Source organism: Falco rusticolus, chromosome 3 (genome assembly GCF_015220075.1).
Source record: "Falco rusticolus isolate bFalRus1 chromosome 3, bFalRus1.pri, whole genome shotgun sequence".
NCBI lineage: Eukaryota > Metazoa > Chordata > Aves > Falconiformes > Falconidae > Falco > Falco rusticolus.
In genome coordinates, this window is record NC_051189.1 from 65,765,743 (window position 1) to 65,782,657 (window position 16,915).

The 16,915-nt window shown below is 40.6% G+C and overlaps 1 protein-coding gene across 2 annotated transcripts in view; it reads left to right on the forward strand.

Moving 5' to 3' along the window:
- The first annotated feature begins 672 nt into the window (after window positions 1-672).
- Window positions 673-16,915, forward strand: part of SOCS6 (suppressor of cytokine signaling 6) — a 29,796-nt gene continuing 13,553 nt past the window's right edge. The window contains exon 1 of one of the 2 annotated variants that reach the window (XM_037380883.1): window positions 673-914. The gene's annotated coding sequence lies outside the window, so the exon portion shown is untranslated. The remainder of the gene's footprint in view (window positions 915-16,915) is intronic. The other variant, XM_037380884.1, reaches the window with a different exon arrangement.

Consider the following 16,915-nt stretch of genomic DNA (forward strand, 5'->3'; position numbering starts at 1 on the left):
GGCAATAATGCTTGTTCTGGCGCGTCGGCAGCACGCCGGGAGGTGTGAGGGGGCCGAAGCGGAGGGGTGCGGAGGGCAGACCGCCTCCCACCCCAGCCGGGGAGCGTCCATGGCCGGCTCCTCCCGGCGGGGCAGAGCAGGCCGGGCCCGCCACCCATGCTCGGGGCGGGGAGCGGCGGGGGGCGGCCGAGGGGAGCGGCCAGGCCGCGCTCCTCGCTGAACCGAGCAGGGGGGAGTTGCGCCCCGTGAACTATATTTACGAGCTTCTGCAGCCAAGGGGAGCAGTCAGCGACCGGGCCGGGGTGGGAGCGGGGGCTAAGAAAGCCCAGCCGCCTCCCTCCCAGCGCAGCAATAGCTGAACCCCGCGGGTCTCCCGCGGCCGCCCAGCGGGGACGAGCGCAGGGGAAGGCACCCGGATCGGTGGAAGGGAAGGGGCTTGGCCACCCCGGCCAGGCGCTGCGGGGCAGACGGGCCGCGGAGAGGCGGCGAGGGCAAGCAAGGAGGCGGCGGGACATAGCTGGAGCGTCCCGGGTCCTGCTGCCCCTGTCGGGCTGCGCGCGAGTGCCGCACCCGTAGCCGTGCCTGCGGCAGGCGGCGGCCATCGCGGGTTCGGCGCCCCCGTGCGCCCCTCCGCGGACGGAGGGGTGGGGGCAGAGGAGGCGGAGGAAGCGGCGGCGGCGCCAGGAACAGGGAGGCGGCGGCACGGCGAGGGAGGGAGCCGGAGCCGAGCCGGGCCGGGCCCCTCAAGAGCAACAGCAGCGCCAGCTCCTCCTTGTCGTCCTCGGTGAGTCCCGCTCCGCCGCCGCAGGAGGCTGCTCGCTACCGAGCCCGGATGCCGGCGCAGGCCGGGCCGCGCCGCCGAGGAGCCCGGGAAGAGGCCCGCCCCGGGAGCGGGACACCGCCGTCTCCGCTGGGTGAGCGTCCCCGGGGCAACGGGCGCGTCGCGGCCTGTCTCTCCTCTCCTTCCCTTCCCCCGGTTGCCGCGGAGGGCTGGTGAGGCGGGGGAGAGCCGGGGGATGGGGACCGCGCGGTTCGCGGCTTGCCCGCCGCCCCTCTGCCGAGCCGCGGCCCCGGCCTTCTCTCCCTTTGTTTGCTCGGCTCCCCAAGCCAGCGGCGGCGCCAGGCCCTGCGGAGGCACCGGGGCCGCGGCGCGGCCTGCAAGTCGGGCGGGCAGGCGGGGAGAAGCGCCGGGCCCGGGCCGCCGAGGCGTAGCCCAGCCCCTGCCGTGACAGGAGGGGGGCCGGGGCCGGCCTCTCGCACCCGCCAGCCGCGGCAGTGGAGCCCGCTGGCCTCCCCTCTGCCTCCCCTGAGCTGCTTCCCAAACGCACCCCGTGCCTGCTGGTGCCGTTATCGGGGCCCGCTGAATTAGGCTGATTTCCACCCCGCCCTGAAACCCGCCTTCAGTTTGGGGCTTGGGGGGGGTCCCCGTTTCCAGCTGGGCTGGTGTCCGGAGGGGGCGGTTTGGCTGCCGCGGCGGGGGCTTGTGCGGCGGCGGAGCCTGGGGGCGCCGCCTGCCTCGTTGTTGCGAGGGGGGTGCGCTAAGGGCTCCCTCACGAAGGGGCGAGCGGGAGGAAGACTGCTCTCTGTGACAGGCGGCACTTAAAAACTTGACTTTAACAAAGAAACGACACAAAACGCCCAAACTTTACTGGCTTTCATTGTTTGTCAAGCTGTTTCTTACATTTGCTTTCCATGGTGGTGCCACATCTCTCCAAAAAACACTGGTCCTGGCGCATGTCTACCTATTTGCCTAAGAAAAAACCCTTGGCGAAACACTGAGGTTTTTAAGAGGTGCAGAGGATGATGCTTCTGTGATGTGAGCTGCTCTGGCTGTATCTTTCTGTCTCCTTTTTTCTTTCACCATTCTATGTTTTCAAAATCATGTTAGTTTGGAACATGCTTGCTTTTTTTTTTTTTTGTGCAGTAGGTTACTGTGTTAAAGAGGTCGGTTGCAGAATACACTGAAGTCAGGGAAAGCTTCTTTTCTAGTCACTAAATTATGGTGCTCTTTTACTGTTAGGTCGCAATGCTTCTTCGCTACCTGGTAGGAACATTTATGCCATGTCCAGCCTCTTAATACACCTATAGTGAAAGAATGCCTGCTGCAGGCCTGCTGTCGTAGAGAGAGGCTGTCTGTACAAGTGCTTGAGGAATAATGCATCTGTATTTCTGCTCTATGTGGAAAAAAATAGAGCTATTATTGTTTCATGTTAATAAAAACATGGTTGGATTGCAGAAAGTAGGGAAGCTTCAGTATAGTTGGGAATTAAATTACATAATTTGGCTGGAAGGCTTTAAACCACTGGAGAAATGTCTAGGTGCTTTTGGAATCTTCAGTGGTAAGGCCGTAATCGTACCCCACAGTTTTACGTGTAGCTTACGAAGGGCAGATTTCAGCTTTTTCAAATTACTTATTTTCATGAAGTGTCAAGCAGTACTTGAGTGGAGTCTTCACTTCCTGTTATGTATGTCTTGATTTCTGTGGCATTGCATTGTATTTGGAACTGAGCTTTTACTTAAAGCAGGTTCACCTGTTGTATACTTTCAGGCATGTATTTCCTATATCTTGAGTTTCAAGATTTAAGTAGATTTTTTTTTTTAAAGTTAAAATTCAATTAAATTACACCTTAATACTTAAAAAGTATGAGTGGTCACACTTTTGCAAACTCCTTGGGAAGCTGTAAGGCTGTGGACTAGTAAGGAAGAAGCACTGTATTGTTTCCAGACCTTTTGTGAGCAGTCACTTCATCCCAGCGCATATGTGCACCATCAGAGTGTTCACATGGATCCAGGAGACATGATGGATGGTCCTAAGCTTCCTGAGAACTTTATGTAGTGAAATCTAAGAAGACTTATAGTAATTTATACTGTGCTGTTAACTTCTTTCATCCTAGATTGCAAAGTCAGTGAGTCAGACACCTTAGGTTACTTGGAGAGGGACGGTTTGAAGAATTGATAATTGGTCCCCATTGTTCTGCAAGTGGTTTACATCTCCTAATTCTCCTTTGTGTGGTGGAGTGAGAGAGTGAACTCTTGTTATTAAGAGTTCTTACTAGGAAGCAAATTATTTCTTTCTGTTCCTTCTTATAAAATCTTCTATAGTCATACAGTAACTTGAACATAAACATTTGAAATATTTCATTATTTCATTTAGTAGCATTGCTGTGAGTTCACTACATACTTGCTACCCTATTGCTGGCAAAACTGAGGCCACAGTCCAGGGTAGTTCCTTACTCAAGTGCCTTATTTGCTATTGCTTTACAGTCCTCCTGGGTCTACACAGCAATATTTTGGTAGTGTTTGGGTAGTATAGCGTGTCATAGGGAGGTGAGTGATAACATAAATTAGATGGAAAGGAGGCTGTTGTCTGCTGGTGTGTCTCTTGGTGTTTCGTTGATCGTGCTTTAATGTGTGTTAGCAACAAATTAGAGGAGGTAGCTCAAGTGGGTTGTGATGCTCCAAGGAGGAAAATAAGGTACAAGTAGTATAAAAGTAAATGTAATCAAATTTAGGAATGCAAATGCTAAAAGGTATTCAGTATAAATTGGATAGGATTGGGATTGAAAAGCAGAATAGTGGTTTCTTATGCAACTTAACTGTATTTTGTAATGTAAAGTATTAAGCTGAAAAGAAAACCAGAACTTTTGAATTCCCTCTTTTTTATTTTTTAAAGAGAAATAACAATATCTGGTAATGTTCCTTATCCTTATGTTTGTACCAAAAGCTAATTTCATTCCATTTTAGTGTATGCATATTTTTCTGGAAATACATATCGGTCTGAGTATGTGTACTCTTAAGTAAGTCTAGTCTAAGACAATAGATGTGCTTGTTGCAAATATGCTTCTGATACAGCAGAGGATAAAGATTCATGACACCGAGTAGATTCCTTCTTTTATTGTCATTTTTGGTTTTTCCTCTAGAAATAATTGATTTCTGTATTAAAACTCTGTACTATGTAAGTTGGATAAATTTCTGTGTTAAAAATAGTTACATTAGGTTGGAAACAAACATATAAAAACTTATGGCTTTGGGGTCTTTGTTGCGTTAGGTTTTTTTCCGCACTGTAGCGGAATGATCTTAAGCTGTTGAAGCAACACCATGTCACCTACTTCAGCCTGTCCTGGTGGTTAAAGCCAAAACAAGCTGGCCTTAAATTACTGCCCTGGATGAAAATGGAAAGCTGACTATGCAAAGTAGTGTCTAATACATCACATCTATAAAGAAGGTTATACAATCTTTGCTAGAGTCTACACAGACTGAATTTGAAAAGGCAACATGATGCAGAATCTTAGTCTGCTTATTGTGAGAATTAAAACTTCCAGACCAGTGTTAGGAACTTAGCTCTCTGAATTCTTAAGCTCACTTAAATAAAAGTTGCTCCAAGTATTTTCTTCTACTAGTTTTTATGATCTTCTGACTCTTGCTTTTGTTATGTACAGGCATGCCAACAATAAGCAACTACAACTGCAGATAATTTCAGAAAGTTTTGCTGTGTATGGCTTTGCAAATCTGGCTGCTATTCATTAGTGTCTGTAATGTGGATTTAAGGACCTATTTTCAGATAATTTTGCTTTTTAAAAAAATTAATTAACCTATTGTCTGTCGCAGAATTTTCTTCTGGAAAATTTTAAGATAAATACTCTGAAAATTATTGGCCCTTTTCTATGTTCTTAACCATTCACACAGCAGTTTAGACTCTGAGGAACTCAGTTGGCTTCATTTAGGACAAGGATGAAAGTTACATGTTACCTAAAATAATGTTCCTTGGTTGTTACATCACCAAGAAGACTATGCAAGGTAAGTATAAGTCTTAATTTTTTTAGCGTGGATGCAGATACATTGGCTAACTTGTTCTGCCTCTAACTTTCAAACTCCATTGAAGGAATATGAAAAAAATCTTGCTTGCTGGTAACCCCAACCTAAGGATACCTTATTTAGGCATTTCTGTCCAAGTGCTACGTTCTGAACACTGCTTTCTATTGTAGACATATATATAGGGCACATAGAGCATGAGAGGCTTCCTGTCTTCTGCAAAACATTCCTTTTGTTTGTAATCTGCTAAGTGCAGTAGGTTGGCAGTTTTTAAAAAACCTCAGATTTATAAAGTATATGGGGGTTTTGTTATAAACACCAAATAATTTTGTTTAAACTGTTAAGTTTTGGATGAGAGCCATTTTCTGTGGCAGCAAAGGTATAAATAGTAGATGTTAATGTTCTTTTCCAGAGTTTAAGTGGTCTCTGGTTAAAATGAACCTATGCATATTGTTAGGTAAATCATACAGATATATGGTATTTTTCCTTGCTTCCAAGTGCAGTGTATAGTCAGTAACTGTATTTGTATTATTTAACTTGGATGGTATAAGATACTGATCTTCAAGAGGAGTTGTGTAAGGTTTTGATGGTCTCAAGTTAATATGGTGAATGGACCTAGCAGATAAATTGATTCATTTTAGGATTTGAGGTGGCAGACTTCATACTTTTGGTATTGTTCTTCAAGGATATTCCATATTACTTAAAACAATACATAGAATGCTACTCTTGATGACAGAATTATTGGAAATGAGGTTCTAGTCAGGCTTGGTTTTACAGTGTGTGATCTTTTTTTTTTCTTTCTTGAGTAGTTTTATTCTTAATTAATCTTGACGTTCTCTGGTAAATGTGCTTAAACAGCAGTTTGTAGGAGTCTTGAGTAGGTGATTGTTTTTCCTTCTCTAAAGCAGTCTGCATTCCTCAAATAGGTTGAGAACAAATTAGTAGGCTACTCCAAACGTTTCTGAAGCATGTCTCTGATACAGTGGTCAAGCGTGCTTTCTTTTTTGTTCCTTCTGATTTAAGGAGTCCTGTCTCCCCCGACCTTGCCTCAGTAAGTGCTACAAGACTGGGCACTTACAGGGTATAATGTTGACTGTGTTTTTGGCATCAGTAATGGGGTTTTATACCCTTGGAATCTCTTTTGCTTGGTAATCAGGTATCAGATTGGGAGGTTTAATAAAATAGAAAAATGGAGATTAGTGGCATAAGGGCAAAGGTTTTTGATTACAGAAGGTGTGCCTTCTAGGATGAGGTTTGTGGAAGCTGTACTTCAAAAACAGGGTTGGCAGCTTTTCAGGTTGACTTTCTTCATTCAGGAGCTGGTATGAACTGGGCGAGTGAGGAATTCTCACTGGATTCACTGAACAGAAGCTGTTTGTGCAGGCAGACTGGTTTGGGTGAAACCTGTGCTGGGGAAGTTTTCCAGGCTGGAATTTTGGTCAGCCTGAGGAGATTGACTCCAGAATAGTTGGTTTGTGCATTCAGAGGTACAAGTTGCTAGGTTATGTGTAAGATTGTAAGCATGGGTCTGTATAAGGTAGGTGCCTGATGGGGGTTTTTTTCTTCCCCTCCCTGTTCTTTCTTCAATGCAAAACAGAGGCAAACCCAATACTGATCCAGTGCTTTCTGAAACATTGACTTTTCTCCTCTTCTTGGCTTTTGAAAGGAAGAGAGCTGTTGGTTAGGAGTAGTGTTGAGAAGTAATAAAGGATTAGCCATAGGTCTTTGGCATGATTTTGTGCAAAAAATCAGGTTACTTGGGGAAATACTTATATGTAAATATTCCACATCCATTACTGAAGCGATAAAAGAGAGTCTGTACTGACCAATGTACTAGCCTTATTTGCAGTCTGATCCAGTGATGTTCAGAAGACAATGGTGAAGGGAAGTTGTTACATGAGTACTCTCAGTTGTACTGTATATCACAAAAATAAATGCTTTTTTGGAATCTGTTGTGGTTTAAAGTGTTGTTTTTCATGTCAAACAGGAACAGAAATTCTGTATATCAGCATTGAAAAATATGTATCTAGTCTCTTTTTTTCTTTATTTGGGCTAATATACTTTTTCATTTTTATTTATAATATGTGTAAATTTAGGTGTATGCCAGAGAGAACAGGAGAAAAAACAGTCTCTGTGCATGTACACAGACTTGAACTTTCAAGCTTAGCTAGCTTTTGCAACAAGGCTTCTATACTCCTGGCTCTGCAGAAATTTGACCTTGCTCTGGAGATACTTATCTTAAGGGCTTTGAGTTTGTGTAAATCTCATAGAGCATATTACTTCATATAGACAGTGAAAACCTTATCTTTTATTCACGTGTGAGCAGTTGCTCAGTGTAAGGCCCCAATTCTTAATATGCAAGCTAAATGTAATGTACGATATAATAATACTTTATTTTTGCATAATGTCCTATTGATTTAAGTGTCTGTTCGCAGCTAATTAATCTTTGCTGGGTTGGGACTGAATACTAGCAAAATCAGATTGTTTAGGGCTCTGTGGGAAATTATTTTCTGCTTCTGTGGGTCATTATTTAAAAAAAACCATCACCACCAAAAAAACCCCACTCAACCAAACCCCCCCCCCAAAAAAAAAAACAAACAAACCACAAACCAAAACAAACCCAAAAACCAAAACCCACAACCGAAACAACCCCCCAGAAAACTCCAAACCCAAAATTCTTACACTGTGCATCAGGACAAAACAGTGTCTGTTTAAAAACTTCAAAATATTCCCTGTCAGAATTGCTGGTTGGGATAGTGAGATGTTTCTGTCTGCGGGTGATTAGAGTGTAGGTGGAAAAAAACCCCCACAACCAAACTTCCTCATGTTAATCATGAATAATTAAGAGTTACTCTAGTTTTGACCCAAAATTAGAAAATTTGCATGTTGGGTAAGCTTTGTTGGAACTGGTAGAGTACTGTAAAAGGGTTTTATTCTGACAAATCAGGACTTCACAAAAAAGATGGCTAAGCAGCTTTGGTCTTGCAGTCAAAATTTTGTTTCCATTCTGGTCCGTGTCCTAGTTTTGCAGTGTTCATATACGTGCCTTCTTAAAAGCATCCCTTGGTCTTAAAAGGACTATCAATTTAGAAAACTGATTTAATGTTTCACCTTCTGTTTTAAGGGAAACTAAATGCTCAAGTAATTCTGTGAGATTAGATGGAGATAATACTCTGTACAGGTGTGTTTGACAGTACTTTGAGCACAGGCAGGTCTCCTGTTTCCCATATATGGGAAGGCTCTAAACCATAGAGAAGATAATTAATTTGCTCTTTGTTCTTATTGGGCCTCCTGCCAGTGAAAATGGGAAGGGAAATATTTAAAATAAGCTGTATTTTACATTCTCACTTTCCCAAATGCAGAGCTTGGGTCACTCGTTGCAGTGGGTCCTAAGACCTTGGGGGAGCAGCCAGGCCAAATGCATGGGGGGGGGCAGTGGGCACATGCTGGCTGTGACTTCTGCTCCACTGATCCAGGTTCTGCTGCGGGAGTGGGTTCTAGCGGCGGCTGCTTACTTTGTGAGGAAGATTTCCCCATGGGCACCCACCTGGCTGAAGATCCCCGATCTTTAAACAGAAAGAAGGAAATCCTCTTTCTTTCCCTACACATGCCCTGCCCCGGCCCCTTTCTGGTTTTGTTATGTTGTGCTGGCTTGTCTGTGAAATAAACCCTGCTTTCTGTTTGACTGATTGGATCTGTTTTACTGACCATGGAAGACTGATTTTCAGTAGCTTAGTGTGTTTGACATGCCATGTATAAAATTGGTTGGATTTGAGGTTGGCAATGATCCTAATCTAACTGTCCTGTATGTGGTTTGATACAGGTACCAACTTTAAGTGAGGAATATTCACTTTAAAGAATTGCAACAGTTTAGAAGGATTGTTTTCAGATGTCTTGTTAAAGATTTGTCCCCTTAGAAAGCTTTAAAACTGTCTTAACTTTAGTAGTTAACAGGCTAGCTTATGAATTGCATAGAGTCCAAGCCAGGAAATAAAGTGTTGGAGATACTGGAAATATTTTTATTGCAATCCTTATTGCAGTATATTCTAATTTGAAGTTGTAATAGTGGGAAAGAGAGTTGTGAACCTTCTTCAATCTTGTTTTTGTGTGCTTTGCTCCTAAGAAATCCTTATGTAGCCATCTTGCCGTCTTGTATGAAATGTTTTCTGATTCTGAAGATTCTGAAACTGATTTCAGAATCAGTAATGAAGCTTAAATACTGTATCATTCGTTTTACTTTGGGCATTGGTTCATCAAGGTGAATGTGTGAGTAGCTCTGTTAAAATGATCTTTCAGCGCTTAGTGTTTTCGAAGAGTGAGTGAGACTTCTGCCTACATGTGTTGTCCTCCCCAGCCCCTCCAAATTTGATTGTGTTCAGAGGAGCTTAAAATAATGATTGGAGTACTTACAAATGAACATGCAGGCAATAGGGAGCTTGTCTAGTTATCACATATTATCAAAGCTGGTAGATTTATGATAAACACTTATTTAAATACAAATAATGGGGAAATATTCCTTTTTTTTTTTGAAAGGTCTACTTGGGTTTATTTTCAGATTAATTATTGAAAAGTGGTTTGAATTCTGTCTTGTATTCCTCAGAAATTTGGTTTTTTTTTTTACTTCAGAATATACTAAATAAATCCAGCCTAATGAATCACTTTCCATGTACTGCTGTTCAGAAAATTGGATTAAAGTTATTTTTTTAACTTTGCAGATTAAGTTGCTTGTGTTGTAGTAACTTTTGACTGCCACTGTTTGAAATCCTTTTTCAGTGTTGATTACTTTTGTCTCTTTAAAAATGAAATAATTTTATGGAGTGGTAATGGGGAAATGGTATGCTTTCTTTATCAGTACTAGGTATTAAGTCACTTGAAGTTATAATTTTTATTTCAGAAAAAAAAGACAAAGTTATTTAAACCTTTTAGAATACTGCTAGTGTTATGATTTGCATATATCCAAAAGATTGTGTAAGGTACTTAAGCAGTGTGGAACACATTTTTCTGGGTGAGGTGGTTCTTTGAGGCTTAAACTGTGGGTGCTTAAAGGCATGGTGAAGGTGGAGTTAATCTATTTGGTAACTATTATTTATGGATAAAGCCTTTCTACTAACAGTGACAGAACTATATTCACTGGGAAAGAAGTTAGGAATAATATTTTTCCAATAACATTATTTATGCAAACTTTTGCTTTTTTGCTTTAGATTTTCCATTCTGTTAACTACTATCAGAGCCTAGACGAAACCAATATTATTCTTGGTGGAATCGCATCTTGTTAAATAGCATATGTGTTCCAGAATAGAAATGAGATACCAATAAAACTATGTAAGGTGGGTTCCTTACACTTCATGTATTAAATGCTCTTTTGCCTTTAAAATGGATTCCCAAGTGTGTGTGAATGAAGTTTATTCTTGTCACTGTTATTTATTAGGGTCTATGTAATAGGTGGACATTGGGCCTAGCATCCATATGATGGACAAAATTCATCTGCAATGAAATACGAAATTAAATATAAAAGTATATAGATAAAAATTTCCATTGTCACTTGCATGTACAGCTTTCACAGACTGCAAGAACTCATTTCCCAGAGCTGTAAAATAAAGGATGTAACAGCTCAGTAGCTTGAGCCCTTATTCAGAATGTAAGATAGCCAAGTTAATTCTCCACTGCTTTCTGTACGATGACTACTCTGAGCACCAGCCTTTTGGCTGCTCTGTAGTTTGAAAAGTTTTCTATTCCTTCTTTTAAAGCTGTTCTACAGAAGTTTAACAGCTGAAAAACAAAGTGCTAGAGATGGTATGTTTTTTTCATCCCAGTTGGAGCGAGCAGCTGCCTTGGAAAGGGAAAACCTGGGACTGCCTTTCTGGCCCAGTTCAGCATCTGAAAGTGTTGCTGCACAGTAGGGTATCTTAATGAAGAATATGTGAGAATTTTTCTTCCATGATGGCTGGGACCATGATGTAAGTTGCTAGAGTTCACAGTTTGATTTCCATTGTTGAAAGCTCCTCATGTTATCCAGAGGGATACTATGATCATTCTTCCACTTCTCATGATGTCCATAAAAAGAAGTGGTTGCTGCTGTATTTTATGCAGCATGATTCTGTGAGGTGATGATGGACAGTTCTAGAACATGCCTAGGGAGGTAAATGAAGGTGTAGGCATCGGGTAGGCATTGATACTATTGTGCTACCATTAAGTACTTTTGCTTTTATATACAAAAAGTAAGGCTAAGGGCTACTGAGTTTTTAATTTAAAAAACAAAAAACTCTGAAATTCGGTGCTTCTTAAATGAAGCAGCTCTGTGTATGCAAAGGGGAAGAAGGTTTTGATGAACAATGTTTTGCGTATAAGGTCTTCATGTCTGTGGACCCTTAAGGAACCTAACTCTTCTAGTAATGCTGTAAGTACTTGCAACTCCTGTTGATTTGTAGAGGAGTTGCTTATGCTTAGGTACTGCGGGGGTGTGGGTGTGGGGGAATATCTTGGACAAAAATCAGATGTTTTATCTCTATTTTTATTTAGGACTGGTTGTAGTTCTGACCTTTGCAGCCTGTCAGACTGTACTTTGCTTTGAACTGTATTTTTGGAAAGCAGGCCATCAGCCTCAGATCTGTTATGTCGCAAACAGAATGTGGTAGGGGTTGTGAGAATACTCCATACCTCACTGGAGACACCAGTATAGCAGACTTGGAGTTTGTCTCATAAAGCTTAAATTCTGGGCAGAAATATTGTTGGCCTGTTTGTTAGTCTGAATTTACTTTCTTTGTAGGTTGCACTTTTATCAATAGTTTAGAACTAACCTTGAAGGGTGTGTCTGTATTTTTGTTCCTTTTGATGGTGGTGGGGGAGGGAATTGTTTTTTGGGTTTGTTTTTTATTTGTTTGTTTGTTTCATTACCCTCCTCCATAACTTTGGTATCTTGCTCTTTGAGTTTGGTTGGTTTTTTTTTTCCCTCATCATCGTTTTAACTCCTTTAGGTATACCACTGATGGATCTTCTACTCATCATTCAGCTACCTTTTACTTCTTTGTACTGTAAGATGGGTGATTCATTCACTTACTGCTTTGATAAACAAAACAGGCTGGAAAGTCCTTGTAAAATATCTCCTGAATTGTAAAGTTTGAAAGAAAGTCAGGAAGTTGAATCATGACTGAATGATCAGGGACAGAAGGTATCCTGAAGGGTTGGGTATGTCTCCACAGAATGATGGGATGATGAATTTCAAGGTCTTGTGTTTGGCTTATTCCTCCGTTGTCAATAAATCCCTGAAAAGGACCACAAGTTTTAACTGATCTTCAGTGGGTGACAATTTGCTGTTGCAGTCAACTACTGGAGTCACACTTGTTTGGTTCTGTTGCCGTCTTATATTTACATGAAGAGATGAGGGAGATTCCAGATTTAAGTAGGAAAGTATTTACTCAAAACTTCAACAGGTAGCACCCCTGCCCGGCCCCCCCCCCCCCCCCCCCATCACTCCACATAATACAAATTCAGAATTAAATTGCCTTAATTTGGCCTGATGGTGCATATTATTCAGGTTATGAATCCATCTAAGAAAGTTGAAACTGAGCTCTCTGTGTTCTGGCTCATGAAGTGTCGAACAGAGCATTGAATGCCAGTGCATTAACATTTAAGCATCTGATACAGAGACAGCAAAAATTTCCTTAATGAAGCCGTTAATTCTGTCTGTGAGTTTGGAGTTTAATTAGTATACTGTAAGTATATGATAGGATCATACATTTTAAAGCATGGTGAAGAGCAGAATTAATGTAAACATTTTTGTCCCGTATGTGAGGCAAGAAGAAGAGGAAAATTGCTCAGGCAACTCTTCTGGCTTTTCTCAACTTTTGAGTTCTTGAACTTTGAACCTTAATGTAATTGCCTACTATGTTTCCTATATAAATAGTTCAGAAGAAGGATATAAAATGATTTTTCTTAATATGTTGTTGCTCAAGAGGAAAACCACAAAGTGTTTCACTCACTGATAAAAGTTGTTTATGATTATTCTAGTGATTATATTTCAAATTTTCAAGAAAGTAAAATTGCTGGTGGAACTTACTGATCGGTTCGGGAATACTTTCAAATTCTGAATTAATGTGATAGAAAATGGTTTTAATTTCTAGTATTTTTTGCTAGTGATTTCTTACCACAGTGATACAAGAAGTATCACTTAAAGCTTTCTCTTTTTAATTGCTAATCAGAAATTAAAAAGAAATCACAGTAGCAAACCATGTCTACTTCTAACAAACAGAGATGATATCTTGATGGTTGGAGGTGAACATTTTTTCTGTTACAATGAAACAGTTTTGTGAAACCTGTCTCTGAGGGATGGAGTTGTTTCACGCCACTTTCCTCCTTGGTTTTGGAGATACTTCTGAGTTCCAGAAAAAGCTTTTCCTGCATTTAGAAATGTACATGCTTTGGATTTTTTAACATAAAGATATATGATTTTTTGCTATGGGTATTTCCTCAGTTGAGATGCTACCTATCTGCTTATTTGATAAAACTTTGTTGGGCAGCCCTGAAGGGGCTGCAGAGCATACAGACAGACGAAGCCTTGCTTGGTGGAGCTTTGTTTCAGTAGGAAGTAATGCTAAAACAAACTTTAGTCTTTGAGTGTGTGTTTAACTCTGAACTTTTAAGAAGTGACTAGGGAACTCTGTTTCATGAGTAGCAGCCTGTACTTTATATGCAATAATAGCAACTAGATAAAATACTGTAATAGAGTATTTCAAGGATTGGAATGTCCTTGATTGACTAAAAGTAATTCTTATTTAAATGTTACCAATGCCTTTTCATCCCAGGTATTATGTATTTCACTGAATGTCTATTTCTCTTTCAATATGTTATATGTATAATATGAAAGTATATTTCAGTATGTTATATTTGTGTTAATGGTGTGCATTTGTAATAAAACAATTGTTTATTACTTTGGAAAAATGGCACTGTCTAATACAAAATGAATGAATGAAATCTGTGTGAATTTCACAAAAATGAGATTTGTTTCACAATGCGTGTCTGGGGAATAAGGGTAATATCAGTTGTTGGTGTTTGTATTCTGGCAGAATTTTCCACTGTCAGAAATTAAAGGTACCAACTGATTCAATGTTCACAAAAAAGAAAGGCCATGGAAGTAGGAGTCTCTGCGGGTTTGAAAGTTATTAAATCTTTGAGTTGTATGGCAACCGAATGCCTTGATAAGAGGCAAGTATTGTACAATATTGACATGAAACATTTTTGTATTGTCTGGAGGAGAATGGTGGGATCTTTGTGGTGTCCATGTAGCAGATACATTGTATTTCTGTCTGATAATTTAGTGAAGGAAGTCACAAACCAGAGGTCAGTCCCTTCCTCTCCATTATTGTGAGGAATGTCCTTATTAACTGCTTCTTCGTTTTCAGCATGCTTGGTGGTTTCACTCCATGTGCAAATGCTGCACAGATGCTGTGGGAAAGATCTTTCCACTTCTATTTCTCTTTTATCAAGGCACTGTGCTCTCCCCTCAGACCATAAATGGGTCTACTTAACCCTTCCATTTATGTCAAGGGTTAACTACATTATAAAGGACTGCTGCATCATAGCTTAAACTGAGAGGATAGAGTGTTATTTTTTAATGAAAGAAAACATTTTTTTGTTATTGAAAATGGCATGGTAGAAGTGGTGAGGTGATAGCTGCAAAGAACCCTGAGATCCTACCTAGTCGTAAAAATTTAGAGGATAATTCAGCCCCACTCAAACTAACCCAGCTGAAAAATGAATTTGAAGCCACAGGTGCAGCCATCATCAGTTGTGAGATCCAAGGCAGAATGGTAGGTAGAAGAGCAGTGTATTGCATTTCATTCAGGCCTTCTTGAGAAGCTGAAAAATAGAAAAAAAGAGTCTTACTTCAAGCACAGGTCCTCCATCTGTAGAACATGACTGTACTTGATGTGGTAGAAAAGCAGAATCCTCTTTCTGTATAGTGAATTTTCAAACCAAATTTATTTTAAAAACTTGTTTCAGCTGCTTGTGTTTCAGATTGTGTATGTGTTAGAGAAATCTGTGTCAAATGCATTTCTCTTTCAGAGTTCAGTATTTCTTTTATTGCTAATGGAATAGATTAGGTAAATGTTGATTATTACTTGAAGAAAAGTGTGTTCTAAAGTAAATTACATTTTTAGGGTAATTTTAAAAAGTTTATTTTTTTCTTCAGGATATTTTGAGAGTAATTATACTCTTGAAATTGTGCAATTTTCTTTTCCTGTTTTTGCGTATCTTTCATGCCAGGTGAATGTTATTTGTAGGAACAAAGGCTGATTACATATGTTTCTGGTTGTCTTGTCAGACAGACACCCCCAGAAGTGGGAAGGTGAGCAGTTTACAACTTGCTGGTCAAGATACCAGTTTTAGAAATATGTGCTATGAAGCTATCTGTTGGCTAAATAGTGTGGCTATTGAGGTGTTTAAAATGTCAGTTTTTTGTTTTTCGGTTTGTTTTTTTTTTTTATGTAAACACCCCCATCTACCCTTGAATGTGACTTAGCTCTTCTGGTGTTTTTAGGCTTTTCATTTCTGCTGCTCAAGAAGAGTATCCCATGTTGCACCTTAATGAAAGCATAATTATCATTATCAGTCATACTTGCTTGGTGCTACAGTGTGTAAATGCTACTTCCTCTCAATTTTCACATCAGATGAATTGGATGGGCAGAAGCAAACATGGTGATTTTAACAAATTAGCAGCTCATAATTTAGGCAGAATAACAATATTAAAAAAAAAAGAAAGTGTTTATATCAGCAAGTACTGTAGTGAAGTGTGTGGTGATCCTGTGTAAACCTTTATAATCCTCTGCAGAAATATGGTACAAGGCTTTACTTTTCCTGTAGTTTTCTCCTTCCCCTTATAGTGTTTTCCTTTCTTTTTTAGCATTATTTTCCTGGATGCAGACAGGCATGTACATGTGTTAACTGGGTGGTGTATTTCTGTATTGCCCCTTTAGTATGTGCCCTGTGTACTGTGGAGTTGGTCCATGGCAGAGGTTTGGCCTGGAAAGCTGAATGTCTCTTCTGATAGCACTGTAAGAAAGGTCATGCATGGTACCTACTTTATGTCCCCTCATCGAAATACCTGTCAGCAGCAGGCCCTTTTCAGCTGGCTTCGTTTGTGTTTTGGAAGTTGCACACAGTGACAGTGTTTCTCTGAAGTAGCACTATGTAAAAGTGAAACTGACGTCAATACAAATCAATATGAAGTGGTAATATTCACCTGTTGCACGACTGCTAAGTGTTCTGTTTCCTTTTTTGGGAAGGGCTGGAAAACTGTTTCTCACAATTATGTTATTTGGTCACTAATATTAAGAGAACAGTCAAGATCACTGCAGACCACAAAAATCACTTGGAGAGAATGGTCTGATTTACTATTTCTGTCTTTCTGGCATATGCTTTAAGTGGACAGACAGCACTTCTATATTTCATTTTGAAATGCATCGTGGTTCAGAATCAAGCTGCATTCAGGACTGGGTTTTAGTGCCTGCATCCATACAGTTAGATAAGTTATTTTCTTTTCAACATGTGTGCCAGGATTTAGGCATTTGTACTTACTTCATAAAAAGAAGCACAGAAAATGCGATTTTTTTTTGGTTTTGCTGGATGTCTCTCCTGTTCTTCCTTTCATTTTCACTATATTAATTTCAAACACTGTTGTTGTTCTCAAATAAGTAGGCACAGAATCTGTTCCTTGCCAAAGGTGGTATATTACTGTAAATTGTATACAGATTTCTACGGGTAACTTTTGTAAACCAATTTTTTCCTAAGATTTTTGTAATTATTCCTTTCTAAAGAGCATGCTGTTGGTTCTTATTGCTGAACGAGAAGCTGGTCTCTAGATTATTGTAGTCTTACAACTTTTCAGACTCATGACCGTATTAAGGTTTAAGACAGTTGCATAAATATCTTAGGAAAGCATAAAGACCCCCCTGTCATGCTGAGGGTACCACTATCTCTTACAATGGAGGAGAAACATTTTTGTGTATTCACCTGTCGGAATGGAGAAGGGGGACAGACCCTTACTCAGAAAGGAATTCTCATACATCATCTCCCAAGGAAATCTAACCTTTGCTTGTGAAGCTAA